This window comes from Crocodylus porosus, unplaced genomic scaffold (genome assembly GCF_001723895.1).
Source record: "Crocodylus porosus isolate Cpor-Errol unplaced genomic scaffold, CroPor_comp1, whole genome shotgun sequence".
Lineage (NCBI taxonomy): Eukaryota > Metazoa > Chordata > Crocodylia > Crocodylidae > Crocodylus > Crocodylus porosus.
Window position 1 is genome coordinate 259,374,429 of NW_017728886.1, and position 15,115 is coordinate 259,389,543.

Genomic DNA, 15,115 nt, shown 5'->3' on the forward strand with positions numbered 1-15,115 from the left:
GGGATCCTATGACCCCAGCTGACTTCCTGCCCTTTGGGCAGGGGGCTGGCCTCGATGATCTCCCGAGGTCCCTTCCAGCCCTAATGTCTGTAAAATCTATGAAATCTCTGACTATGCTTTTTTTTTAGATGTGCTTTCCTGGAATGTGCTGGGTAGGCGAGGGGTTGAATCCAGTTTTTATCATCATCAAGGCTAAATTCTGAGCAAGAAAGAACCATTAGATCAGCTAATTTCACAGCTATATGTCTTTGAGGCCTAGTCAGTTCCACAAACAGTTACAAGTTACATTTGCGGGTTACAAAAATACAAGCTTTATACTATACAAAAATTCCAAATGCCTCTAAGAAGCACATATTTATTGCTTATTAATTTCTTTGGTTCTGGACATCACAGCCAGCACTACTGCACAGTAAAGGTAGTTACTGTGCATTCAGTTAGTACTTCATTAAGGAAGTACCAAACTAAATGCGCAGTAACTACAGTATGTTAATGAACACGTAGACATGCCCAGTTTCCAAAATAATTTCCTTGCCTTCTGTTAGCCTAGGTCTATTGTTAATCCATCTATCAAGCATTAGAGAATATATGCAAGATAGAACTTGCTTCTTGAGCTGGCTTAGCAGCTCTTCAGCAGAATAATTTCTTAGGAGCTGTAAGTATTGCCTCAAACTTAAACCCGTAGATCTTATTTGCTTCAGTAGGCCACTTCAGTCACTTATAATATTCTCTATAAACAGAGAAAGTTTATTTTGTACATTAAGTTGAGGCATCTAATATAATTTAATTTTGGTTTATTATTATTATTTGGTTTATTATTATTAAGGTGGAAGTGGTGTCTGTGTTTCACTTGCTTCCTGTACACATGCGGTTTTTTCAATGTGAGCAGATTAGAGTAGAGAAGAGATTAACAAGCAAAGTTCTCTTTAAGGCCTGAGTGTAAAAACACTCTGAGGTAGTTAATTAACTGCTTTCTTAAACAGGCAGAGATGATTGTCACCTACATGGTGACGATTGTCATCCTTTTACATCTGTAGAATAGCATCCCTTATTCATTCTCACTGTATAGTGTTAACCAAGTACGTGTGTGCTTTTGTTGCCATTTCTGTGCATTTAAATATGTCTGATAGATGCACTTCTCTTAGGAAATGACAGTGGTAAGCTCAACAATTTGTACATAGAGCTACTGTCATATTGTTGTTATCCTCTCTTCCATCCTTCTCACCTACATATTTTGCCTGACTATATAATTTAATTGTAAGCTGTTTAGAGCAAGGATTGCCTCTTAATATATGGCTTAACAGTGCCTACCACAACTGAGTCCTGATCCTCTCAATGCTATCATAATACAATTAACAGCAACAACATTTAGGTCCCTTCTTGACCCTGGCTTTGCATGTTACTGACTCGACTCCACCTCTGCTAAAATCCTTGTTCATCTCTTCAGCTGCCTCCTTAAGCTCCAGATAGCCACATTCCAGCCAGAGAGAGTTCAGCCACCCACCTCCTCACTTATACCGAATTTCACCATCAGCCCCATTCTCCATCAATGCAACTGTCTCCCAAGCCCTTTCCACAATCCGGTTTATACAAGCCTTACTTCCTGTTCTAAACACTTCATGGATTTGTTCCATTTTATCCCAAGAACCTTGCCTAACTCTCTACAAACAGAGATTTCCCAGGCACTTCTTCCAGGCTACCAGGGAAATTCAGGGTTCTCCTATTTGCAAAAGGGCATCATGATTCTTGGTTTGGGCTAATACTGCTCCTGGGAGCAGTAGGGGCCTGATCCCTCAGGATCATAGAAAATTAGGGTTGGAAGGGACCTCAGGAGGTCATCTAGGCCAAACCCCTTAAAGGATGACCAGGAATAATAGGTGATGTCTATTTCACTCAATGAAGCAGATCTTCCTGGAGCATCTGATCCATTTGATTTGATGGCACATGTTTCTACATTGTGTTCTCTAACCTTACTTGGCTCTCAGTAGTCTTACCACATGATAAATCAGCTGTCCTGGGAGGAAGCCAGCCTGTTGTTTAGAGCTACTTGGTTTCAGTGGTAGGGACCTTAAATCTTTACCACCAGCCTTTGGATTCCAGTCCACCATGAAGACAAAAGAACAACAGAGAAACTAAGGAACCACACAGACATCCAAAATGGAGTTTGCACCGGACAGTCACTTGTCATGTGCTTCAGCATCAAACAGAATTCATAAGCAACAAAGTCCCCACATCACCACAGAGGGAACTTAGCCTGATATGCAGGCCCAGAAATTGTTATGTTTGTTTCCTCAAAGGTCATTTAAAGCAATCTGTAACATAAGGAAGTGGTTTTGAGTTATCCTGGCTCTGAAAGTTATTGTAGCTTGATGGAAAGTCAAGAGGTGGAGCATTCCCCTGCTGCTATGTCTGCTTCTGCAAGCAAGCTGAGTTACTTACCGTAACACAGCTGTGGATTTTTTGCTCAAAGAAAGGATGTTTTCAGGTAAGCACGGATACACTTTCCCTATATCTGGGCTTGCAAACTGTGCATGTTCCAATGTGTTGTTGCTTCCAGGGTGTTGGTTGTAGCTGTGCTGGTCTAAGGACATAGGCAGACACAGAACCTTGGTGTTTCCAGGCACCCAGAACTACAGAACTGACTTCTAAAAACTTTAAAAACTGAACAGGAATTTCAGAACAAGAAATCATCCACAGACTGGATTGGGTTAAGTATGGTTTAAACAGGGACTATAGATTCGTATCCCTTTATGTGGACTAGGTTTTTGACTTCTTTGTTCCTATGGGTTTAACTGCCTGTTTGTTTGCTTCTCCCAGCACTGACCCTCACTCCCCTTCTCCCTCCCGCTCACCCTCTCTCATCTTTTCTATTCTAATTTCTCTCTCTTTCTTATACTGTGCTTTCTGCTCAGCCTTTCACAGCTTCTGATGAAGTGAGCTTCAGTTCACAAAAGCTAGTGCTATATATATCTACTTTGGCTGGTCTATAAAGGGCAAATCTATCCTGCCTTCTGCATAATTGACTCCTAGTGTGTTGGAGACTCCTCAGATCCAATTGTACAATGACACAAAATTCAGCTTAAACACCAGTCCAGGACAGGCAGCCGCTCCCTGAATGTCTTCAAAAGGAGGGAGTGGCCATTGCTACAAAAGGTATTGAAAAGTGTTATAAATGGATCCCTTATCCGTATACGTCTTTGCCCTCCTCCCTGCTTCTAAATCGGCCATAATGCACAATGATCAGTGTCATAAAACCATGAATGTGAATTGTGTACCCAATAGTTATGATTGCCGTTCTACCAGTACGGTGAACAGATGATGTTGGTGCCTAAGGATCCTGTAAGCCTTCATTGAGCATTTCAAGAAGTCATGCACTCTTTTAGTCTGAAATCATAAAAAGGGACAAAATGTGGCAAATGCAAGGTGAAATGGGCAAAGCCCCATTTAAACAATAATCCAGAGTTACTCCAATGTACTGTATAATTAGAGCTTAAGCTTGTGAAACACAGAATGTTCTTAACTTGCACTGACTTCACTTTGAAGGATGTTTCACTATTTATTCCCCATGACTCACTCTGTCTGTATTTTATATGGAGTGCCTCCATTTCAGGCACCTGAAATGAAAAGATGGTCTCTGCTCCAAACAATTTTCAGTCTAAGTTTCATATAACAATTGCATGTCATAACTTCACAGCATGCTTGTATGAACATTGTTCTTTTTGATGTTCATTACATTGTTCTTCCTTCCTGCACTGTAATACATACTGTCATGGAGAAAATGAAAAGTAGAGATGCTATACGGTTACATAGGGACACCAAAAATAGAGAGAAGGGTTGGGTTTTTTGTTTTTTTTTTTAGTAGTAGGACTATAATTAAGCCATCAACACATCTCAGAGAAATAAAACTGAGTCTTTTAATTAGCTTCTTGAATGAGAATAAATGCTTCATTATTCTTAACCATATCAAGCTGAGAACATTATTAAAGTCTGAAGGCATAATGAACAACATGACAGAAAACACATTAGAGCACATGCAGGAATGTGTGCGCCTATTAGGCATTCCACATAAATATTCCCATCACTGCTATCTAGGAAGAAAAGAAAAAAGAAAGAAACAGAGAGCATGAAAACAAAAGGGACGGTGGAGACAAGATTCTTACTGGCTTGCATGCAGTGAAAGAACAAGTCATAAAGAAGTGTACCAGCAGCATGAAACACAACAGCAAGCTTTGGCATTCTTTTCTGATAAACACCCAAGAGTTCAGATACTTTAGCCCAAACTTATCTAAACTGTATGCATTCCTTGGTCTGATTCTCTTCTCAGTGAATTTTCTTTATCCTCACTGTCTGCTTAGTAAGGCTGTGCGAAACAGCACTGCTCTGCTCTGACTTCAGTTTTGAGGTCTGGACAGAACAGTGTTTTGTATCAAATTTCATTTTGAGTAGAAGCAGCCTCACCGTTTTGCTTTGTTGAAACAGTAAGGTTATTTTGATGCTGTTTTGATGTTTCTCCTGACCATTTTGCCGGGGAAAGGAATTCAGCCCAGCTGGCCTGAGTTTCCCCAGACGGCTGGTGGGCCTGGGGTTGGGAACTCAGCCCAGCTGAGCTGACTTCCTTTCTCAAGCTCGATCCTAGCCCCGGGGATGGGAAGTCAGTCCAGCTGGGCTGACTCCCTGTCCCCAGCCATATTTAGTGCCAGGGATGGGAAGTCAGCCCAGCTGGACTGACTTCCCACCCCAGTGTTATGGTCAAAATGTTTCAACTTTTGAAATGTTTCTACTAGCCATTGCAATTTTGCTGTTTTGACCTTGAAATGAGTCAAAACAGTGTCAAATGAAACAGCCAGTGAAATTTCCTACAGCCCTACTGCTTAGGATTCCAGATTTTGCCTCCCAGGAGTATTTATTTGGGAAATCATTCTTCTCCAGAAGTAGAAGAATTGAAGGAGCTTTGCGCTGATTAGCCACCTCCCCCTGACCACCCAATTCATAGTTCATAGTCATAGTTGGTAGGGTTGGAAGGGACCTGAGATGATCATCAATTCCGACCCCCTGCCATGGCAGGAAAAAGTGCTGGGGTCAAACGACCCCAGCAAAGTATTCATCTAGCCTTCTCTTAAAGACCCCCAGGGTAGGAGCCAGCACCACTTCACTTGGAAGTTGGTTCCAGATCCTAACTGACCTTACAGTGAAGTAGTGCCCCCTGATGTCTAGTCTGAATCTATCCTCTGCCAGCTTGTGACCATTATTTCTAGTCACTCCTGTTAGTGCTCGGGGGAACAGAGACTTCCCCAATGCCTGCTGGTCCTCTCTGACTAGTTTGTAACAGGCCACTAGATCCCCCCTCAGCCTTCTCTTGTGGAGGCTGAACAGGTTCAGGTTCCGTCGCCTCTCCCCATACAGCCTGCCCTGCTGCCCCCTGATCATGCGGGTGGCCTCCTCTGGACCCTTTCCATGTTGTCCACATCCTTCTTGAAATGCAGTGCCCAGAACTGGACACAGTACTCCAGCTGTGGCCTGACCAGTGTCGCGTAGAGGGGGAGGATCACCTCCTTGGACCTGCTCAAGATACATCTGTGGATGCATGACAAGGTGCGGTTGCCCTTCCTGACTGCATCCCCACACTGCCAGCCCATGTTCATCTTGGCATCAATAGTGATTCCACGATCCTTTTCTGCCTCTGCACTGGTGAGAAGGGAATCCCCCAGCCTGTAAGTATGGTGCTGGTTCTTCCTCCCCAGGTGCAGCACCTTGCACTTGTCGGTGTTGAAACCCATTCTCTTCTCATCCGCCCACCCCTGTAACCTGTCTAGGTCAGATTGTAACCTATTCCTCCTTTCTAGCATGCCCACATCCCCTCACATCTTAGTGTCGTCTGCAAATTTGAACAGGGTGCTTTTTACCCCCTCGTCCAAGTTGCTGATGAAGATGTTGAACAGTGCGGGCCCAAGGACTGAGCCTTAAGGGACCCCACTGCCCAATCCCTCTAGGATGAAAATGACCCATGCACCACCACTGTCTGGGTGCGGCCCTCCAGCCAGTTTGTGACCCATTTAACTTTGTACTGTCGACATCACAGTCCCCTAGGTTTTTAATGAAAATGGGGTGAGAGACAGTGTCGAAGGCCTTCCTAAAGTCCAGAAATACTACGTCCACTGCTACCCCTGCATCTAAGGATTTTGTGACCTGGTCATAGAAGGCCTCACCTACTGGCCCCTCGTGGACATGTGCCAGGATAATTCTCTCAAAAAGCTTACCGAGGATCAAGGTTAGAATAACTGGCCTATAGTTTCCTGGGTCCTCCTTCCTCCCTTTTTTGAAAATGGGAACCACATTGGTCCTTTTCCAGTCCTCTGGCACCACACCAGAGCACCACGAGTGCTAGTAAAGCTGTGCCATGCATCCCGCAATGACGTCTGCTAATTCCCTCAGCACTCTGGGGTGGAAATCATCAGGACCAGCTGATTTAAATAAGTTCAGTCCTTCCAGAAGTTCCCTGAGTAGTTCCTCACTGACCCTAGGCCTGGGTGCACCTCCCCTGGGGCCTGAGGGGGTCCTGGTAGGGGGGATGATCCAGTCCCTGCTCAGGAAAATGGATTCAAAGAGATTGTTAAAAAGGTTAGCTTTGTCATCTCATGTGATGACCAGATTTCTTATCGTGTCATGCAGAGGCCCCACGTTACCCAGTACCTTCTTTTTGACCCCTATGGAAGGAAGGATCTGAAGGAAGGATGAACAATTCTTTTATATTGATTAGGCTGGTTTTTCTTAGTTTTCTATAAAGAGGAAACATCATTCATGGTCTTTAAAAATACTGGTCTTTACTGCCTAGGTGTATAACTAAACACTGGAGATGTATGGCTCATCACACACTGTGAACAAAACTGGTACTGTGCACTCACACCCCCAAATCAGCAAAGGCCTCTATAAGTGCTTAACCATAAGCATATGCATTAATCCATTCTTATTCAGGGAAGCCTTAAAATGCATGCTGAAATCTCACTGGCTCCAATGCAAGTTAAAAATGGACTTTGCTGAATCAAAGCTTCAGGGTCAAATCCAGATCCCAATGTCCTTTTTAAATACCTAGGCCAAGTCCTGGACACAAGGCAAGGGAGAAAAGAGTTTCTCACTGCCTTTCTGTCCATGAAGGAGCTGCTCTGAAGCAGCTACTTCATGTCAGTGGTTGGCCCTTTGCATGGTCCCTGTAATGGGAAACCCCTGGCCCCATCGTGTAGAGCTGGGAGAAGAAAAGGGTAGAATAGTACCTTTAAGGTAGGGTTTCTTCAGCCAGAAGGGGCAGGTCTTGAGAATATGTAAACTCAGCTCGGGGGAAGAGCTAGGCAGGCAGAGCCTGATGGTGCTGGAGAGAGGTGCTGCTACAACCTGCAGAAGCTGGACTTGAGAATTTTAACTGTGAGTCAGCTCAGCGGGGCCGGAGCTGGGATAACACCAGTAGGACTGAAAAGCCTGGGGAGGGCCAGGGGGAAGACAACCCAGAGGAATTTCAGTGTGAATGTGTCATGATTTTTGCGAAGTGGATTCCTGGCTGTAGAAGCCCACACCATGAGGCATGGACCAGCTAGATGGGGAGCTGGAAGACTGCTGAGAGTACCCTGAGTGAGTATGTGGTGTGGTTACTGCTTGCAGAGTACTTTGGGTTAGCAAGCCCTGGACACAGAAGAAGGAGCACTAACCCTGGGAAACCAAGTAGCATACTGAAGTGGCACGGTCCCTGGGAACTCCTGATTGGGCCAAAGACTTGGTGGTAACTGATGAGTCAGAGGAACTGGTAAGCCTGGAAGGCCAGTGTAGTGTCCACAAAGGGTTAGCACCATATGAGCTAGAGAAGGGGTTGTTCTGGGATGTGAACCTTTAGAGAGAAGCACCTAAGATTCCCCTCCAGCAGAACTGAAGGCCTACTCCTTAACTAGAATTAACAACACAGGTAGGGCAGGAAAGAGACTATTAGGCATTCAGGATGTCAAGAAGGCAGACAAAGGCCAATAGCAGGGGGTGCTGGACCATATCGGGCATCTGGACCAGCTATTGTCTTCTCTCTAAAGAGGTCCTCTGTCCCTGATCCCAGCTGCCCGCCTCTGCCTGTTAACCTTCAGCACGCTTTTGCATAGTATATGTGCATCTGGTACCACACTCCACACCCAGCCCCACCTCAGCACCAAGGACCCTCACCAGTACAACCACCTGGAAGGTGTGTGCAGTTCCAGAGGAAGACAACAGCTTGTCCATGGGCTTCAGATTGGGCACCAGAAATTTTATTAAGCTACAATTGCTGCTCCAAAGTCTTGATAAGCAAATTGGATTAAATATTTCCTACCACATTACCTTTGATCCCTTTAAAATATCAAATAGTAAATGCTATACCCAAAGTAGTTATGTCAGCATTCAACTGTATCAGCTTGATTTGTATCCTTTGCTTCAATGAACAATTTCTCCTACTTGTATTTTCTTTGCGGGAATCTGCAATGACATATATTTAAAAAGCAGAAACTTTAATGAATGCTTTGTAAGGTTCAAGTAATTTCCGAAAAAGTGAGCTTCATTCCTAATTAAGGTAATGAGATAGAACAGCTAATGCATCAAATTTCATGCATTTGAGCCCAAAAGGGATTGAGAGATAAGCTCTCGAAACAAAGATGTGATTCATTATCTGAAGCAGAAAATGGAAATAATCACATTCATGGAAATGAATTGCGAAGAAGATATATACTGGAAAACAAATAACCTGGACTGAAGAGGAAGAAATGCACCTGTAATTAGCAAAGGGGTGGAGTTGGAGCCTGGAATAATTTTGCATGGTTTTATTTATTACCCTCTGGTAATTTCTATCCCCAAACCTGATACGTAAGAAGGAAAGAGACTATCTAGCAGCTCTAATTAAAGTGAATCAAAAACCAAAATTGTTGCCAGTTTAATATTCTTGATGTTTCGTTTCCCTGAACTATTCTGTGTCTGACTTACTTTCTCCTCACTGAGTGTATCTACACATTCAAGTAATGTGAAGCAATAAACTCTGGAGCTGTTTAAGTCAGAGTCAACTGCTCCCGGGCACAGTATCTGCACCTCCACCTGGGACAGCAGCACTTTGAGCCAGGGTGGGGCATCCATGGGCTAATAGCAGGCTCAGGAGGTCAGCTCTGGGTGGTGGTGTAGGGGCTGGCTGGGGCATGAGGGTGCAGAACCTGTGCAGTAGTCCCCACACTTTTGCACCCTCATGCTCCAGCCAGCCCCTGTTACTGTGTACACATGCATGTCATTACATGTAATTGCTCTGCTGTAAGATAGAACTGTCCCTGGAGCAAATTAATTTTCTACACCCTAATACTGGCGCACATGCAGACAGTGATACTTTACTGCAGAGCTAATTAGTCAACTCTGCAGTAAAGTGCATTTATAGATGCACTCACTGGGCATGTCTACATGTACCGATTCAAAGTGCATTAGCCATTTTTAACATGCATTAAGGGTGCAGGTCTACATGTATGCACCCTTAATGAGCATTACAAATGGGAATTTTAGGCTAATCATGCTTAAATTTGATACCTGCATAAAGCAGATAGATTAGGTGTGATTACTTAAGGCACATTAACCCACTTGTAGATGCCTTAAGGTGCCTTAATGCTGTCTGTGTTGACCGAGCAGGCCAGAGCCGAGCCTATAGGGCCCCACACTGTCACTAGGCACCACTGAGAAGATTTGGTGGGTGCTGTTCTCCAAAATGCAGGTACTGGAGCTGGAGTGGCAGTTCCAGCAACAGTGGTACCTGTTGGTGTGCTGACCAACTTGGGACTGAGCTGGCAGAGCGGGCAGGAGGCACGAGGGCTCCTGTCAAAGCACAAGGGAAAGCCCCACCCCCCATGACTCCCTGCAGGGGAAGTGGGCAGTGCAGCACAGGCAGGGCCTTTGCTAGTGGCTCTCTCATGTCTCTTGCTTGGGGCTGGTTTGCTAGCCAGGCAATGCAGCCCTGCAGAGGTAGGACATCTTGCTGGGATTCAGGCTACCTTAGAAGCCCACACTGAGGCCCCCACCCAGGACAGCAGGTAGGCTGGTAGTGCACCTGCCTGCACTGCCTGGCCCAGTTTTCCCTGCTCCATCCACCTCTGTCCCAGGCAAGCACCCAGCCTCCCTGCTGGATGCTGCCCATGGGACAGGTGGCATGAGCTCCTGATGGCCCTGCTTGGCTCAGTCCCAGCAGGCTGGGCACAATGCAGGTGGGGGCTCGGCTCTCTCCTTGGCCCACCTCATCCACAGCCAAGCCCTTACCCACATTGCACACAGCCTGCCAGGGCTGAGCCAAGCATATCCCCCAGGCATTTATGCCACTTTTCCCACAGGTCTCTGTCCAGCAGGGAAGCCAGGTGTTTGCCCGGGATGGAGGTAGGTGGAGCAGGAAAAGCCATGCCAGAGACATGGGGAAGAGGCAATCCCAGCCTACACACTGTCCAAAGTGGGAGTCCCAGTGTGGGCTTCTAGGGTATCCTGAATCCTGGGTGGGCAGCAAGGTGTCCCATCTCTGCAGGGCTGCATTGCCCAGTCAACAAACCCAACCTGAAGGAGAGGTGTGGGGGAGCTGCTAGCAAAGGACCTGCCCACGTTGCATTGCCCCTTTCCCCTGCAGGAAGACATGGTGGTGGCGGGGTGGGAGGGCTTTCCCTTGTGCTTTGACAGGAGCCCTCATGTCACCTTCCGCCTCTGCTGACTTAGTCCCAAGTTGATTGGACACCAACAGGTACCACTGCTGCCAGAACCTCCATCTAGCTCCAGCGTCCGCACCTTGGGGAACAGCACCCACTGCATCTTCACCTTGGTGCCCGGCGGCAGTGCGGGGCCCCATGGGCTTGGCTATGGCCTGCTCTCATCCAGTGCTGGGGAGGCAGGAACACAGGCAGGGGTTTAGAGTTAGGCCCAGGTCCAGGGCTGTGTCAGTCACATCCAGGAGGACTGGAGGCTCCCACCCCCTCAGCCAGCTCTGGGTTGCACTGCCCAGCTATGCTGCTATGGGGCTCCAGAGACTGTCCAGGTGCTGCCCAGGGCAAGCAGCAAACATATTCACCCAGCAAGCAGTGTTAAGGTGCCTTAAAGCATGCACGCATAGATGCGCCTAAATCGCCTTAATGCTCCTTAGGCTAAGATGCATTAAGTTTAGGTGTCCGTAAATTCACATGTAGACATGCCCACTGTGAAGAACCGTTTCCCACAACCCTCACAGTAATCAAATTAGGCTCTGCGTACTTGAAATTCCATATGCTTTCACCTTCTACTACTCAGCAGTGTTATCCATGTTTTCTCTCTCAGTTCTCTAATTAATTGTCTATCTGATCTATCAAGATTCATAATTGACATATGTTTTTCATGCCCTTCATTTTCCCTATCCATTGTCAGCGGTTCCTGCATTTCTCTAATTGTAGATAATAGACTCTCAAGATAAGGACAGTCTGTCTCTTGTGTAAAGCACAAAGAGTAGGCTGAGTACCTTCCTTAGCAGGGCACGCGGCATCTACATCCACTGCTTTAGAGGCAATTCAAAACAACAAAACAACTTAAACTCTTCTCCTCTGAGGTTATTTGTGCCTCATGTTTCATGGCCTCAGTTTTCAAAAGCAACTAGCATTTAGAGCTCCAAGTTCACAAAGAGCAGAGATTTCCACGATCTGAAGAATATTCCAAACCATCAGAGTGAAGTTTTTGGATGTCTTTCTTATGAGAGCGACAGAGTGAAAACAACCCCCACCCCCCGACTCCCCCCGCCAAATGCTTTTAAAAAGGAGCTTCATCAGTCTATGAAAGGATATGGTCTGACTCACAAGAGACAAACTGTCCCCACCTTGAGAGTCTATAATCTACAACTATCACGTGGTTACCTGAAACACTCTTTCTTTTTTTATTTCATCTTTGCTGATGACACAATCAGCATGCCATGATTGCTGTTCCACCGTGTCTGTTATGTCTGTAATAGAGAGATGTATTAACTTGTGTTAGTCTGAATTCAAGTAGAAGGCAGGGTAGATTTGCTCTTTATAGCCACATCCCATATCAGCAGTTGTAGTTCCTGCATCTTTTTGACCATGCTCCCTGTTCTAATCCATAAACTCGACATCACCTAGACTCTTAGCTAGATTAGGTGCAGACCTTTCACTAAAAGTATTCCGTACCTTGGAGTTGCAATTGTTGATATTAATACATCTTTTCTCTTTGCTGCCCATCCTACTGCCCCCCACCCAATAGTGTTTTATCCATACCTGAATCCTCGTTTTCCTGATTTTCCTGTATTTTAGAGCCTTGTTACACGTTAATTTTAGGTGGCTTCAGGAGCTCTTAACCCCTGGATTTTCCACACACTAACACCTGAAACTAGTTTTAAGCACACTTTAGGGAGTTTAAAGTTACGCCACTCCAGAGCAGAGCAGGTTTATCTCTGACTTGTGTTACCCAGCTCATGTTCCATTAATCTCCCCATAGACGAGCCACCCATGTTGCAGTCCTACAGCATCCCAGAATGCATGCAGTGTTCCCTCCCCCACCCTCCTCTTCTGCGTGGACAAGCTTTCCACCCCCTGAACGCTACTGCCTATGACAGAAGCGGGGGGGGGGGGGACGTTCTAGCATCAAGCCAAGTCCCCCTCCCACCTCTGACGGTGTGACCTTCCCACCCTTAGGGGTGCAACATCATGCAAACAGCCTGCACAGCATGTGCCAACTGGCCAAGCCATAGGGCATGGATGGGTCCAGGATTGGGGTCAGTGCAGCCGTGGGGGGAGAATAAGTTAGGGGACTGAACCAGGGCTTTCTTACTGGGAAGGAGCAGTAGCTTCCCCAAAAGCACCCTCCCTCACTGCTCCCACCTTCCAGCCACCCCAGGAAGCACAACCAGCCCCACTCCCCCCCCCAATCCCAGTTTATTAAAACATGAAATCTTCTTTAATGTACTTCCTCTTTCTTTCTTTTTCTTTTTCTTTTTTTACTTCTTTTTCTTTTATCCTTCAGTGGCTGACTTCCTTCATTTCACCACCCTTCCCCCATCCCCATTCCCTTTCCACCTCCCATTTCATTACTCACCTCCCATCCCACCAACGTTCCCCCTCCCAGCATCATGTTCTTGGCCCCCTGGATCCTCTGCAATGCACCTCCACCTATAACAGGGATAAAAGCCTTGTAGTGGCAACTCACAGCTGTAGCACCTAGTCTGGCACCTGTTTGCCAGCCCTCTAGTGGCAAGTGACAGCTGTGCAGGTGAGGGACAGAGGAGGTTTTTAGCCTTAAGGTGTGACTGCTTCATACTCAAGCTAGCACCAGCACCAATCAGCATTTGAGCAACTCAAAAAGCAATGTGTAACGAGGCCTTAAAACCAGGCATTATGGTCTGTTCCTGCCTCCCCCCCCCAACTTTCTTACTTTAAAGGTCATTTTCGTCTCAATCCCAGAAGGCTCATGTCACATTTTCTCTGATGGCGTCCATCTGTTGAGAAGACTCCTCTTTCCATGAGCGCATCAGACATACTGAATCCTTCATATGAACATCAAACCTTCATGCATATAAGTCTTTATAGGTTGCTTGTCTAGGGAGTAGGAGACTTCTACTAAGGACCACCTAACCTTAAGTTTCCATGTCTTGGAGTCTTCTCAACCTTATATAGTCATCCTGGATCCATTGCAGGAAAACGGCAGTGTTATTTTCAGGAAGACCCATCACTGCTCTTTCTTCCACTGCCATCAGGATCCTTTTGACTCTCAGATCCAAATCTTATATCCTTCCTATCTTTCATGTAGAAAATTCCCCTGTAATAGAAAGCAATGAGCTACACATATTATGATGTATTTGGTGGCAACAAGGTCAAAATAGAAGTCATGAGCAAAAGTTTCATAGGAGTTTAGGGTTAGAAGTGACCTGAACAGATCATTTAGTCTAACTCCCAAACATTGAGCCCCATACTACTACTCACAAGGTAATGCCATGACTCGGATTTGAACCGAGGTTGCTGCGGCCACAACGCAGAGTACTAACCACTATACAATCATGGCAAGCTACAGGGGCTGCTCCCCTATCACTTTAAAAATAGATTCTTTGTTTTTTCTATAAGAGCATATAGACTATGGTAGAAGAATTAAGTCTGCAACAAAAACTGAGTTGAAGGCTCAGAGTGAAGGATAGAAATACTATATTCACACACTTTTTGAATTTGAATTGGACCTTACCAAACTGAAAGTAGCTATGCAATATAGCAGGATGTGTTATCTATTAGGCAAGAAAATTATCAACGATTACTTGAGTCAATGCTGCATCCCATAGCAATTTTGTGCATCTGTCACGGATTTAAGAAAACACATAAAATAGGAGAAGTAGAGGAGACAGAAATGTAATACTCCAAAGCTGTCTGAAATGCTGAAATGTTTTAAATCTCGAATTCTGCTGTGCCCACAGATGTGGACTTCTGGAAGGAGATAGGGAACAGGGTGTTATACATTGTTTGGAAGTATTCTTTTCATTTCCTGGATGTTAACATCAGATACTTTCTCCATTATCTATCACCAAAACAGATTAATAACTGAGTCCTAGATACACTGAAATCTCTCCTTGTCCTTAAATGAAAACCGTACAAAGAGAATTTGTATTCAAACTGTATTTTTGGACCAACCAGAACCAGGCAGTGCCACAATACTCATAAAGACCATTACTGTTTACTGTTGGTTTTGAGATAGTGCCTAAAAGTACTCTTGGTGCTAATTGCTTTATCCATCCCTGTCCCAAAGCACTGATAATTTAAGAAAATGGTGATCTTATGATCAAGCTGGCTCACATTTGACTTTTCAGAGAGATTTTTCAGGACCTTTGGCCAGCTAAAAAGTTGGTAGGACCTGGCCTGTGATGTTGAATTCTTCTCCCTTTTCCATTCGGTTTTCTGTTCTCTCCCCCACTGTGGAGTTCTGCCTCCTTCAAACCTACAGCTCACCTCAAGCTGCAGGGCTGATAAGAGGGCACACATTTCAGTGGATGACTGCTAGCACTGCTCACCGAGAATCAACACGACTTCTTCATTCATCATCAAGGCAAAGGAAATGAGAAGGGAAGCTGCCTGCAGGGCAAGAACACATGGAGTCT

The 15,115-nt window shown here is 45.5% G+C and overlaps 1 non-coding gene across 1 annotated transcript; it reads right to left on the reverse strand.

Moving 5' to 3' along the window:
* Nucleotides 1-13,965: 13,965 nt before the first annotated feature.
* TRNAH-GUG lies at nucleotides 13,966-14,037 on the reverse strand. Its single transcript has one exon. It is a non-coding gene; the product is annotated as a tRNA-His (tRNA).
* Between the last annotated feature and the right edge of the window lie 1,078 nt (nucleotides 14,038-15,115).